This window comes from Manis javanica, chromosome 15, assembly GCF_040802235.1.
Source record: "Manis javanica isolate MJ-LG chromosome 15, MJ_LKY, whole genome shotgun sequence".
In the NCBI taxonomy this organism is placed as follows: domain Eukaryota; kingdom Metazoa; phylum Chordata; class Mammalia; order Pholidota; family Manidae; genus Manis; species Manis javanica.
Window position 1 is genome coordinate 426968 of NC_133170.1, and position 12671 is coordinate 439638.

The following is a 12671-nucleotide window of genomic DNA, read 5'->3' on the forward strand; positions in this document are numbered from 1 at the left end:
ACACTATTGATTTTTATAAGCAAATTTTGTATCTTATAATAACTTTACTGAATTCATTGATTAAATCTAAGTTTCTTGGTTGAATTTTTAGTGTTTTCTATATATAAAATCATGTCATCTGCAAATAGAGACTGTTTTACTTCTTCTTTTCCAATCCCAATACCTTTGTTTCTTTTTTTTGTCTGATTGCTCTAGCAAGGGCTTCCAGAGTGACGGTGAACAGGAGCAGCGAGGGTAGGCGAGGGTGGGCACCCTTGTTTTGTTCCTGATCTTAGAAGAAAACTTTCAGACTTTCACCACTGAGTATAATATTAGCTGTAACCCTGTCATACATGGCCTTTGTTATGTTGAGATAAATTCCTCCTTTGCTGAATTTGTTAAGTGTTTAATTATGAACAGATGTTGAATTTGGTCAAATGCTTCTTCTCTAACGGTGGCCTTTTTTTGGTTCTGGTATCAGGATAATGCTGCCCTCATAAAATTAGTTTGGGAGTTCCTCCTGCTTGATTTTCGTTCCCTCCTTTTAGTTTGAGTTTCTGTGCATGTCTGCTGGTAATGTCCTTGGGGTGGGACCTGATTTTATGGTCTATTTTGAGGCGAGGCAATTGCTCGAGCTCTGAGGACAGGGATGCGGGGATGGGGCAGTGCCTCTGGCCGGATGGGACTGCTGGCTCGGTTGCCTACCCAAGTGAGTCTGTATGATAGGCCCCACATTTGCCTGGATTCCCCGGTCAGGCTCACTAGATGGCTGCGACTGGGGATCATATTCAGTAGTAGCTGGGGCTATGAATCAGCTTCCCTGCACCGACAGGGCGGCGGGATGGGACCTAGATCCTGTACAGCTCATTGTTTGGGGACCTGAATCAGGACAGAGTGTGCACTGAATTCCCTGGTCACGTGAGGCCATCAGGTTTTCCCCACGGACAGGGAAAGCCAGGGGCTGTGTCTGTGTACTGCTGAACCGGCTGTTCAGCTTCCTGTGTGCTCTGGTTAGGTCCCCTGGCCAGCATGCTGAAAGCTGGATTCAGGGACGAATGGGCTGTGAATTAGACTCACTGCCTGGGCACAGTAGGAGAAGCATCTCTGAAGCTGGTAAAGCTCTTATTTGCTGAGCTGCACCCCAAGTTCCTTGGACGAACAGGGCCAGGGGCTTGGCTTTGCAAACTATTGGCTGTGCCTGCCCTTGTCTAGACTCAAGCAGCACTGGGCCACACAGATTCCAGGAACTGCCTCCAGCGCTCCTGGCCAGCGGAGGCCAGAAGACACTGCCCACAGCAGGTGGGGATACACCTCAGTTCCCTTGCCTGGCGGGATGGGGAGGGCTTCTTTCAGGTTCCCAGCGACTCTGTCCTGGTGGAAGGGGTCAGAAGCTACCCTCACCCTGGCTGTGGAGTAATTCCCCGGCCTGTGCACAGCCCTCCACACCCGTGTCAGCTCTACTTGAGGGACAGTCTGCTCTGCCCTCCTACCTCTCGGCTGCCCCGCCCCAGGCCGCACAGCCTGCAGGAGCTGTTACCAGCACTTCTGATAAAATGGGCCAGAGGACACTCTCTACAGCGGGTGGGGCTGTGACTCCACCCCTTGCCTGGGCATTGGGCAAACCACACAGCTCTAGGGCAGGCAAACCTCCTCATTTGAGGATCCAAATGAGGCAGATCTGCACCCCAACAAGTCCCCTGGTCACATGTGCTCCCGACTCGGTTCTGCAGATAAGCAAAGCCACTGGGTGGGATCACTGCTTGGGTACCGCTGATATGAGCGCAGTGGGCCGGCTGCTGCAAGCCCCGCCCGCCTTCTCCGTCGCAGTCGGAGTCCCAGCGGCCTGGATCCACAGATTCCCCACTGGAGGGACACGAGGCCGAGGGGAGACCTCTCTGCGCATGCGGCGCTGGCCTGGGGGAGGCGCGATACGGTTCCTGGGTGGCAACTTCTCTTACCCTCTAACGCAGCCCGTCCCGGCCTCTGTAGTGCAGGGGGGCTTCAGCCTCACCCCCAAGTTCCAGGACTCTCTCAGTGGGGTCTCGCTCCTGAATAGTTGCTAGTTGTTCTTTTTGTGGGGGCAAGGGGGGAGACTCAGGAACAACCCAGTTCTTTGGTGCTGTCACTTCCTTCTTATCTTTGAACAAAAACAAATTGGAGCATGTGCCACTTGTGTTTAAAAAAAAAATGCTGGGCAGTTAACCAAAAAACAACTGGGAGAAATAGCAACATCAGCGCCGCTTAGATGGACATACACATCATGGTGAAGCATATAGGCTTGGGGTCCAAACATTCCTGAATTTGAATTCTGACTCTGCTATTTATTTGCTGAAGTCCTAGTATAAAGTATTATCTTCAAGAAATAAGATACCAATTATTTTTAGAATGTTACACTTAACTTATTTGGGGAGGGTAAGGAGAAAGAGAGGAACCAAAGATCATTTGGAGAGTCTCATGGAAACCATGGCCCTTTGCTCTGGAACACGTCCACGTGTGGATGCGCTCATATTTTGTGCATCACGGCGGACACGGTGGCCCGCAGTGAATCTCAGATTAAGGCCCTCCTGGAGCACTTGAACATAACTCAGGACTTCAGTCCACTCAAGCATTTCAAACAAAATTACTTTCTATTTATATAGTATTTTATAAAATCCTTACTTATACAAGGTTGCATTCAAGCACACCAACTTACTGAAATAAATAGAGGATGCAATGTTCATTTCAGTTTTTATAGCTGAGAAAATTAAGGGCTCGGAGAAGCCAACTGATTTATTCAAGGCCTCTCTGCCAGAACCCCGGTGCTGCTCTTCACCCCGAATCTGGGTCTCCTCTCCATTCTGAGGGGCCGCTCTGCAGGCTCTGGACTCTACCAGTTCATAAAGTGGTCTTTAGCTGGGCCTCTGCGGCCTCGGGTTTAGCTTCTCTGTAGCACAGCACGTTAGTCCACAGAGTAGGCACTCAGCCAATGTTTGCTGGTGATCATACTTCACTGAGCAGCAAATCCTGGTGTTCTTAATACTGTCACTGCTTTACCTGCCTGCAAAGTTGAGATCTGGGGGATTATCTGGTTATTCCAATCAAGGTAGGCACCTAGTAATTGATGCTTTAAGGCATCCATTTTTCTCCCTGAATCACTGAATAGTGAAACCATGGAAAATTAAAGAGCAGTGAACGTAAGATGTGCAGTTTTGATGATAGTGTTTTTTAAAAAAAAAAAGTTTTACTATTGAGTTTTCTCTTCTTGTCAAATACTGTTTATGAAGGACACTAAGGGCAACTGGAGAGGAGAACCGCACGGACAGCAGTCCCCTTGGGTCGGGTCTAGGAGGTTCCTGCTGTGTAGCAGATGCTTCTTATCAGAAAGTTACCAGGCGCCATCTCTTCTTCAAAGGAGAGCCAGACCTCCTTTCACGCACCTGACCTCACTGAGTCACTTACTGACGCCAGGGAGGACATTCCTGGTGTATGTTGACCCCTGTCTCTCCGTTACCAATGGAATCATCATCCCCCAGACACCCAGGCACGAGGACATTCCCCTCTAAAAACACTGACTGGCCGTGGTGAACTGGAGATTAACTGAGTCTACCTAGAGGTTAATTTGGAGACAGGATAAGAGGAATGGATATGAGCAGGGTAGCGGTAGATCACATGGTAAGACTGTGCCTGGCTTTGCAACCAAGTGCCAAAACCTCCCAAAGTGGCTGCTGTGAATCTGCTTCTTAATTAACCATTTATTGTAGACGCATTTCCATATAAATAACTAATACTACATAGTGTCCCAGGGTCTGTATACGCAGCACCTTACTGAACCATTCTCTTAATACTGGGCACCCAGGCCATTTCCCAGTTTTTCTGATTGCAAATAATGCTGTGATAAACATTTTCATACATACACTTTGATTATTTGTCGAATAACATCTGGAAAAGATATGAATTTTAAAAGGCATAAGCACATTTAATTTTGATGGAAGGCTACAGGAAGGTGCCCTCCCATCACAGCAGATAGGAATGTTGTGTCCCCTCTGCCTCACCATCAGTCCCCCTCAGCATTACCAACCCTGCAGATGAAATACTGCATCAGTATGGCTTTGATTACTCAAGAAGTTAAACATCTTTTCACATTTTTTTGGCCATTTGAATTTTTGGGGGAATTGTGTTCATATTCTTCTGCTACAGGCATATAAATTTTTTGCTTTCTAAAACTATTCAGTTTATATCTGGTTTCTAACAGGCAGTTTATTAGAATATGTAACATTCCATTGATTTAACAGCTCCAAAGAGCAAGAGGAAAGACATTACCCCATTAAATAGATACACTAACTTCAGAACGGGTGAAAAATTAAAATAAGGAAATACAGTGTTTCATTGATATGTGTTATTTTTCAAGAAAAAATTAACTTTTATGAGTGGTGATTTTGATTATTTTCTTTTGATTTTGCCACATTAAACTTTTATATCATCAAATTTGTGGCCCGTTTTACTTGAGTTCTCTGGCTTTGTTATCATGCTATAGTCAGAGTATGAGAATAAAATACTTACCTATCTATTCACCTAGCAGTTTAGTGTGTGTTTCTTAACATTAAAATCTTTTATCCATTTTTAATTTTTGTCTACATAAGGTACAATCCCACCTTATTTTTTTCCCAATGGTTAGCAAGTTGTCCTAGTGCCGTTTATAAACTCCATTCTTTGAGCTACTTTATCACATGCTAAATCTTCATATATATTTGGACCAATCTCTGAACTCACCATTTTGTTCCATTTTTCTGTGGCTTTTTGGTGCTAAGACCACACTGTTTTAATTACTGTATCTTTTAATATCTCGAATAACCTCATGACTCACCTCCTGCAGGCCTTTACTCAAATGCCACCTTCACTGTGAGATCTCTCCTGAGTACCCTATTTACAACTGCAGCTTCTGTCTACCCCCAGTCCTGCCCCCACCCTGACACTATCTGGTCTCTGCTTTATTCTTTATGTCACCATCCGGCATCCTATGCAAGCACAGCTCACAGGTATCACAGGTTCGGTTCCAGACCACCAGAAGACAGCAAATACCGCAATAAAGCAAGTCAAACGAATATGTTGGTTTCCCAGTGCATATACAAGTTATAAACGTTTACACTATTTCGTAGTCTGTAAGTGTGCAACAGCATTGTGTCTCAAAAACAATGTACATACCTTAATTTAAGAATACTTTGTTACTAAGCAATCCTAACCACCACCTGACCAGCGAGTCAGTGGTCGTGCTGGTGCTCAGTGCGGGTGGCCGCTGGCTGATCAGGGCAGGGCAGCTGAAGGCCGGGGCGCTGCGGCCATTGCTAAAAACAAGACAACAGGGAGGTCTGCCACACTGATTCTCTTCCTTTCATGAACGGTTATCTCTGGTGTGTGGTGCTGTCTAACAGCATTTCACCCACAGGACAGCTTCTTTCCAAACTGGAGTCAGTCCTCTCAGACCTGCTGCTGCTTTACTGACTAAGCTTATATAATATTTTGAATCCTTTGTTGTCATGTCAACAGTCTTCACCGCATCCTCAGGAGTAGATTTCATCCCAAGAAGCCACTTTCCTTGCTCGTCCGTATGGAGCAGCTCCTCATCTGCTCAGGTTTGATCCTGAGATGCAGGGATTCGGCCCCGTCCTCAGGCCCCACTTCCGGGTCTCGCTCTCCCGCTGCTTCCGCCGCATCTGCCGTGACTTCCGCCCCTGAAGCCCGAGCCCCTCGGCGTCCTCCGTGGGGGTTGGAAGCAGCTTCTTCCAAACTCCCGTTCATGTTGGTGTTGTGACCTTTTCCCGTGAATCGTGGGTGTTGGTCGTGGCATCCAGGACGGGGAATCCTTTCCAGAAGGTTTCAGTTAGCGTGGCCCAGATCATCAGAGGAATCCCCGCCTATGGCAGCTCCAGCCTTGTGAAAGTATTTCTTAAATAATAAGACTTGAGATTGGAAATACTCCTTGATCCGTGGGCTGCAGAATGGGTGTCGGGCAGCAGGCATGAAACAACACCCGTCTCATCGCACATCTCCGTCAGGGCTCCTGGTGACCAGGTGCACCGTCGGTGAGCAGGAATGCTTGTTAAGGACGCTTTCTTCTGAGCAGCAGATCTCAAGAGTGGGCTTAAAATATTGAGTAAACCGTGTTGTAAACAGATGTGCTGTCGTCCGGTTTGCTGTTCCATTTCTAGAGCACAGGCAGAGTAGATTTAGCAGAATTCCTAAGGGCCCCAGGATTTTCAGAAGGTCAGTGAGCACTGGCCCCAACTTAAAGTCACCAGCTGCATTAGCCCCGACAAGGGGGTCAGCCTGTCCTTGGAAGCTTGGAAGCCAGGCGCTGACTTCTCCTCTCCAGCTATGAAAGGCATCCTAGATGGCATCTTCTTCCAAAAGAAGGCTGTTTTGTCTACACTGAAAATCTGTCATTTACTGTGGCCACCTTCACTCATTATCTCAGCTGATCTTCTGGGTGACTTGCTGCAGCTTCTCCGTCAGCACCTGCTGCTTCCCCTGCACTTTTACTTATGGAGACGCCTTCTTTCCTTAAACCTCCTGACCCAGCCTCTGCCAGCTCCCAGCTTTTCTCCTGCAGCCTCCTCCCCTCTCTCAGCCTCCCTGGACTTGAAGAGAGTCAGGGCCTTGCTCTGGATTAGGCTTTGGCCACAGGGACTGTTGGGGCTGGTTTGATCTTCTGCCCAGAACACTGGCACTTTCTCCCCATCAGCAGGAAGGAGGTTTCCCTCTCCTGTCACCCGTGTGCTCACTGAGCAGCACTGTAATTTCCTTCAAGGACTTTTCTTTGTGTCACAACTTGGCTGTTTGGCACAAAAGGCCCAGCTTTCATTTATCTCAGCTTGTGACATGCCTTCCTCACTGGGCTTCATCATTTCCAGCTTTTGATTGAAAGAGAGGGATGTGTGAGCTGTCCTTTCACTGAACACTCAAGAGTCCATCGCAGGGTTACTGATCGGCCTGGTTTCAATGTTGTGTCTCGGGGTAGGGAGGCCTGATGAGGGAGACAGATGGCGGAATATCCAGTCAGCAAAGCAAAACACAACCAGCATTTTCTAATTTTACCAAGTAGACAATTATATCACCCACAGATAGTATAATTTTGCCATCTCCTTTCCAAAGGTATACATCTCTAGTTCACTTTCTCCCTACATCCATTAGCACAGTGAAGTTTTCCAATAGAGTCCCTAAATTTAACCACACTTTAATTTCTGGAAATTAACTCCATTTTTACAGTCAAGGAGAAAAGTTGTTTAAAAAATTTTTTTAATATTTAGATCTGTATAGTATACCAGAAATTTTAATTAAGGTGAATCAAAATATCTGGTATGATACAATCAACATCAGTTGTATGTAATTCATGTAAAAGTCATTTTGAGAAAATACTAATATTTTCTCTTTACTGGATTGTTAATGTAAAATTGGTAAAAAGAAAAAAGACTGAAGTTAGTTTGTGTTTAGGAGGCTAAGTAATTCATTAAATCAGCTACTGCTGAATCTATTTTTTTTAATAAAACAAAACCATGTTCTCCATTGAAAGTTAGAAAACATTAAATCTCCTTATTTCTTTTATATTGCTTTCCATTCACCAATTACTTGTTCAAACACTGAAATAACTAAGTATTTAATTTGCATATTCAACCTCATTGAAATAAGGTTGTATGATCAAGGTTTTATGCCACATCTGTAAACAAGGTTTTCTAGTGAGTTGTATCGGTCTTAATAAAATAAAACAGATTAAGAGTGATGATCCAGTGCCTGTTTCCACAGGTGGACAAATGGGCTCCGGCAGCCCCAGTGTCTTGCCCACGCTCACTGAGTAGGCCACAGAGCCCAGACCTAAGTTCTAATTTTCTACTACTCATCAAATATTATTTCCATAATGCTCTGCCTGTCACTTGGCATTATCTATGTAATTAGAAACTGAAATGTGTTTCCTCACCTACCTAGAAAATTTCCTCAACTGTTACCAATGCATATTTTTCTAGCAGGAAATTATTTCTTATAATTTATATATTCTCAAAATTCACATGTGGCTTTTGATTTTATGGAACCCCTTTCCTGGAGGTTCAAATAATGAATGAAAAGAGTAAATTCTTACAACAGTCCTGTGTGAGGGCAAGAACTGATGAGTCTCCTGTGACATAAATCAACATCCTAATCACTAAAAAAATAGGTGCACTCATTCATAAGTGTCACAAAACACTCCACACTGAATGGGAAGGAATATCTGAGTGAGACAGATAAGAGCCAAGCCTGCAGAGGAAGCACAACAGCCCATTACAAGCTATTGAAAAGTCCCATAGCAAAGACTGACATGGGCAGGAAATTCTTTGGCAGTAGTGTAACTAACCTCTTACGTAAGGACATTGGCAGATAAATGGGTTTTTATGATTTTGCTCACGCCTGCTGCTTACTGCCCCTTCACATGTCACCTTGCAAGTGTGTCACGTCTTCACTCTAACTCTGCTCCAATAAGCTGCAGGCTCCCCTGAAACCCCTCCAGACACACTTGGCCCTTTGCCCCAAAGAGGGGGAAGAGGTTAGTGACTAACGTACCAGAAGAAACTTGCTCTAAGTTAGTCCCAAGAAAAGTACTACATAGAGGATTCAGTGTAGTTACACTGTAATTTACTATAATCAAATATAAGGAATCAGGCAGTGAAAATTTTAATGTGCTGATTAAGGCTGTTACTACGGAACTATAAACATGGTGCTGGGACTAAAAAGTAAATAAAATAAATATGTACTGAACTCAACGCAGGATAAATACTGACCTGGAAGGTTTGCTTACATCATCACATTTCATTTTTACAGCAATGCTGATAAATGACTTATGCTCATTCCACAGGTCAGAAAACTGAGTTTCTAGAAGATGCAGTTATACAATGCACACCCTCCCCTTCCCAGGCAGACTCGATTTAGCAATTCCTGGCTCTACCAATTTCTGCCTACAGCTCACCAGGCAGGTCACTGGACCTCTGAGTGCCTCCCCGTCCTCACGCGTAGGATGGTAGCGATGGCACCTTCTCACAAGGCCACTGCCAGCTCACTTCATGGGCTGCAGAACAAACACCTGGCAGGTACTGCTATTAACATAAGCAAACAAAAGTTAAGCTAATAAGGGAAAGTGATGGGAACTGAGGCCCACACTGTTTTCTGGGACACTTTGTTTTCAAACGCTCGATTATGCAATACTGAGCGGGTTTTCCAGGCAAGGTCTTTCGGTTGAGTATCAGTGAATCATTTCCTTCACATTCAGATGAAAGCTATGCCTGGGTGGGTCAGAGTCCCACCCTGCTTTACCTTAACCATCCACACATTGCAGGTAGGCCAATAATTAGTACTGTACAGAATGTCACTGTAGAAGCCTGAGACTCTCTCCCCACAGATACTTCCAACACAAAAGACAGATTGCTGGGCCGCTGACCTTCTGACACTAGGTCTACAATGACCAGTCCTGTACCAGTAAAGAGAGAGGCAAGAGGGGTCAGGCCAGTGTTTCAATTTTTCTTGTCAACTAAACTTGGTTTTCTTCTGTGGATCTGCAACATAAAAGAAGAAAAAACAGGTAATTCAAGCAACATCTCATGAGAATAGTTTACCAGTTCAAATTTCTTATATATATTTATTATAAAATTAATCAAATGAAAACAATAAGTTTCAAGGAACACAAAAAGTTCTAAATTGAAGGTTATTCGTGATAGTGATACAAATCTTTCATTTCGTTGTTTTGTTTTCACTAATCTGAGACAAATTTGATTCACAAGCAATTGCATATGAGAACATTTGTGTTGGTTGGTCGTTTTGTTTTGTTTTGGTTTTGTGGTGACTGTAGGTTTGGAATGTTTCATTTGTGTTTAGATTTAACAGCTTATATCTGCTTTTCAGTTGAGCAGTTATCCAGAGAGACTTTGTTCAAAAATGTGCACATAAGTTAACTAAACCACTCAACTTAACATCACCATAACTCAAAATTGTCTGGAGTAATGTACAGATAAATTGATTGTTTATCTGGGCAGCTCAAGAGAATTGTTGAAAAACTATTACAAACAATGAGAGAATCCAGTATGGTAAAAAATGTAATATAAAAAAATCAGTAGTCTTCATCCATACAAACAACAAAAAGATAAGATACACTTAATAGTTATTTTTTAAAAGACTAAAACAAATGGAAAAGTATACCTTGTTTTTAGTTTAAAAGACTCAGGATCCTACAATGTCAATTCTTTCAAACTTACTTATAAATATTGGGCATCCTACACCCAATAGTAATTTTGGGGAGATTTTATTTCAAACTAGACAAGTTGATTTTAAAGATCCTTTATAAAACTAAATAAGCAATAAGAGCCAGGAGAAAGCATCTAGGGTAAAATAAAAAGAAGGATGAGGAAGGACTGTTCATACCAATCATCAAAACTGGAAGGGAGGGAGGAGATGTAAGACTTATCACTGTGTCTGCATTGACTACCTCAGAAGAAATTGGCCACACAGGGACAGAATTAGGTGCCTTTTGTGACATTTTCAAACTTTACATCACATGCATGTATAACCCATTAAAAAATTAAAAATAAAATAATTTTAATGCATAGGTGTTAGGTGTTAATGGTATAAATGAAGAGCGTGATAATTTTCTGCTCTGCATAATTATGGGAAATACATCAACTGAATTTAAGTATCTGGAATCCATTTATGGATATTAGGTTTACAATCTTAGTTAGGGATTACTTATACCTCCATAACATAAAATAGCTTATCATGTGGAATATTTTAGAAACTTCGTCCTAGAACCTAGGACAATTGAGGCTTCCAAAATCATTTAATATTAAACCATAATGTTCAATGTAGTCATTTTCTTAAGAAAGAAATGAGTTTCTATAACTGCTGCCTCAGAAATACATTAAAATACTATTTTTAATACAAATATATTAATGTCCCCTCTTTTCCACCTCACTAGTATACAAATGTCATGTTACAAATTTAGTGGAATAAATAAGCAATTATCTAATAAATAGTTCTGAGTCTTACATTTAAGCAGAATTACAATGATGTAAATAGGCATAAAATCTACTAAAATCCTTAATATTATCACAGGTACATAGAGATATGCGAGAAAGGTTTGTTGAATAAATACTAACTGCTGGAGATATTTAGTAAGTGGTCTTTTGGGATCCTAATGCCATTAAATGGATTTTAAAACTATGCTAATTGGGAATTTAAGGGTAATTGATATTTTTTTAACTTAATTTTGAAAAACTGAAATTATAGGAATTAGGACCAAAAAGTTTCAATATGAAAGTAGCCAGAAAAGAAAAAAAGCCATATTTTAGAATAAATACAGAGCTTCCACGACTTAGAATGGGGTCATGTACCAATCTGTAAGTTAAAAACCCTTTAAGTTGAAAATGCATTTAATTTAATACACGTCAGCTAAGGAACATCACAGCTCAGCCCAGGCACCTCACACGTGCTCAGAATGCTCACCTGAGCCCACACTGGGCACAGCCGTCTCACACCCAGCCTGTTTAATAATAAAGTGCTGAGTATCATGTAACGCATTGAATCCTGTGCTGAAAGTGAAAATCAGGTGCAGAAAGGCTGGGGGTGCCTCGGCCGTGGGCCCTCGTGGTGGCCTGGCCACCTGGGAGCCGCGGGGCCACCCCCACCCAGCGTCCCGAGGGAGGGTCTGACCGCATGTCACCGGCCCAGGGAGGATCACGACTCAGAGTTCAAAGTACAGTTTCTACCGATTGCATAGCACTTTCACACCACTGCAAAGTCTAAAAATCCTAGGCGAAACCATCGCAAGTTGGGGACCACGCATACAGCAAAGGTATTTTAATTGTTGTCCTGTGGACGCTTGGTCATGCAAGATCCCCAAAATAAATTATTATAAAAGACACATCATTCTTCTCAGCATTATAATAGGAGTAGCGAAAGTCTCTAACAGCAGTCTAATCTAGTCCATAGAGGGCTGGTTTTGAACAAACTCTGGTAGTTTATATAGCAGAGTACTATGAGCTATTTAAAAGAATAAAGTAGATCTACGTGTTCTGTGCAATGACCGGGACACCCCGTTAGGTTGTAAAGCCGGGAACTGAACCGGGAGCTGTGGAGCCCACCGTGCATGTGGTTCTCAAGCCAGTGTGTAAGGCTGGAACTGCTCGGCCCAGACATCCCTCAAAGGGCCCTTCAGCAGCGCCAAGGGATGGAGTTTGAAGGCTCACACGCCCTCTCTCAGCAGGTCCTGCCCAACGCTGGTGTGTCCTCTGGCGTTGGAAGGTGGGCCCAGTTCTTCAGTCACACATTGCATGAAACTGGCTTCCAGGCTTCCATTTAGGGGCCGTAGTGGTGATAAATACAGTCTTCAAGTGCAAGCCTATCTTCGCTGCAAGAGAAGAGAACCCTCAATCTGTGCCCACGTGGAGGGGCCTCGAGGGCATTATGAGACATGGAATAAGCTGTCCAGAGGGACAACACTGCATAATTCGCTCCTAGGAGGAACCTAAAATGGTCAAATTCTTGCAAAGAATAGAGTGTTGTTGCCAGAGGCAGGAGAGAGAGAGAGAGGAGGGGATGCTGATAACCAGGCAGAAAGCTGCAGTTAAGCAAGATGAAGATGTTCTGGAGATGATCTGCAGGACACTGAGCCCACAGTAACAACACAGTGTTGTACACTTAAAACT

At 43.5% G+C, this 12671-nt stretch overlaps 2 long non-coding RNA genes across 5 annotated transcripts in view; one reads left to right on the forward strand and one right to left on the reverse strand.

Moving 5' to 3' along the window:
- The window catches only part of LOC118970740 (uncharacterized), a 24704-nt gene continuing 12033 nt past the window's right edge, over positions 1–12671 (reverse strand). Inside the window, exons 2-4 of one of the 2 annotated variants that reach the window (XR_012125756.1) lie at positions 9416–9530; positions 8948–9074; positions 1–6979 (exon numbers count right to left, since the gene is read on the reverse strand). This is a non-coding gene — a long non-coding RNA (uncharacterized lncRNA). Of the gene's footprint in view, positions 6980–8947; positions 9075–9415; positions 11455–12671 lie in introns of those variants that run through there. The other variant, XR_005058821.2, reaches the window with a different exon arrangement.
- Positions 9417–12671, forward strand: part of LOC140846551 (uncharacterized) — a 21274-nt gene continuing 18019 nt past the window's right edge. For all 3 annotated transcript variants that reach the window (XR_012125754.1, XR_012125755.1, XR_012125753.1), the window contains exon 1: positions 9417–9556. This is a non-coding gene — a long non-coding RNA (uncharacterized lncRNA). The remainder of the gene's footprint in view (positions 9557–12671) is intronic.